Below are 1,445 nucleotides of genomic sequence, written 5' to 3' on the forward strand. Positions count from 1 at the left end.
AGGAGCCCTTTAGGGGAGGACTGGGCTCCTCCACAGCAGTGTCCTTGTGAGGGGCTGGAGGCATGCACACCATTGCCCATTGGACTTAGATTGTAGCTGTAAAAAAAAAAAAAAAAAAAAATGTAGCTGTAGGAACCGCAGATTTAAGGCCTCTAGGATTAAGGACCGTAGTTTTAAGGCCTCTAGGATTAAGGACCGTAGTTTTAAGGCCTCTAGGATTAAGGACCGTAGTTTTAAAGACTCTAGGATTAAGGACCGTAGTTTTAAGGCCTCTAGGATTAAGGACCGTAGTTTTAAGGACTCTAGGATTAAGGAACACAATACACAACACAACACAACAAAACACAATACGCAACACAACACACACGGAAGGAGCCTTTTTGGGGAGAAAGAGCTCCAACCACTAAACACAACACACAACACAACACACAAAACAAAAACAAACACAACAAACAACACGGTTAGGTTAGGTTAGGTTAGACTAGGATAGGATAGGTTAGATTAGATTAGATTAGGTTAGGTTAGCTCTCACTCTCTTCTTCTACTAATACTACTATATACTACTACTACTACTACTACTACAACAACTACTATCTATACCTTTATTGCTATGATGACAACGCAGAAGACACAACGGACAAAAAAGAAAGATAAATACAGATAAGAGAGAGAAACCTGCTAAACTTACTTTACGAAAACAACACAATACCAAACCAACAATAAAACGAACAACAAAACAAACCCAAATCACAAACAACAATAAATAAAGAAAAAAAAAAACATGATAAAACCTTCAACTTCCCTTATTTCCTTTAGCCAGCCCCCCATACCGTCCCCTGCCCTGCCCTGCCCTGCCCTGCTCCTCCAATCGCCCCCAAATATTTTAAGTGGATCATTTTTGGTGTCACCTTTACCATCTCCCCTCCACCCCACACCCCCTCCCAATCTCCACCACTTGGTACGCCTTTTTTGTCTGTGGAAGGGAGAGAGAGGGGAGAGTGAGGGGAAAGGGAGGGGAGAAGGAGGGGGAAGAGAGAAGGAGGGAGGGAGAGGCTCTTGTGATTAATGGAGGAGCATGTATTGATGTCGGGAAGGAAGGAAGGAAGGAAAGAAGGAAAGTAGTGGTGGTGGTGGTGGTGGTGGTGGTGGTGGTGGTGGTGGTGGTGGTGATCGGAGAGAAAGAATAAAAATTGAAGCGAAGTAAAATAGGTCTCTCTCTCTCTCTCTCTCTCTCTCTCTCTCTCTCTCTCTCTATACTTACTCTTAACCTTCTTAATCGTTTCCTCCCACAACCATTGCCTTCCACCTCTCCCCTTCCTCTTTCCCTCACTCTCCCTCTCTCCCTCCCCCTCCCTGTCTCTCCCTGCAGCTGTCACGGCCCTGCACGCTCCACCAGTTACACTCATCAGCATGGAAGGCGCTGATCAAAACACTACCTCCATTAC

Source organism: Portunus trituberculatus, chromosome 19 (genome assembly GCF_017591435.1).
Source record: "Portunus trituberculatus isolate SZX2019 chromosome 19, ASM1759143v1, whole genome shotgun sequence".
In the NCBI taxonomy this organism is placed as follows: domain Eukaryota; kingdom Metazoa; phylum Arthropoda; class Malacostraca; order Decapoda; family Portunidae; genus Portunus; species Portunus trituberculatus.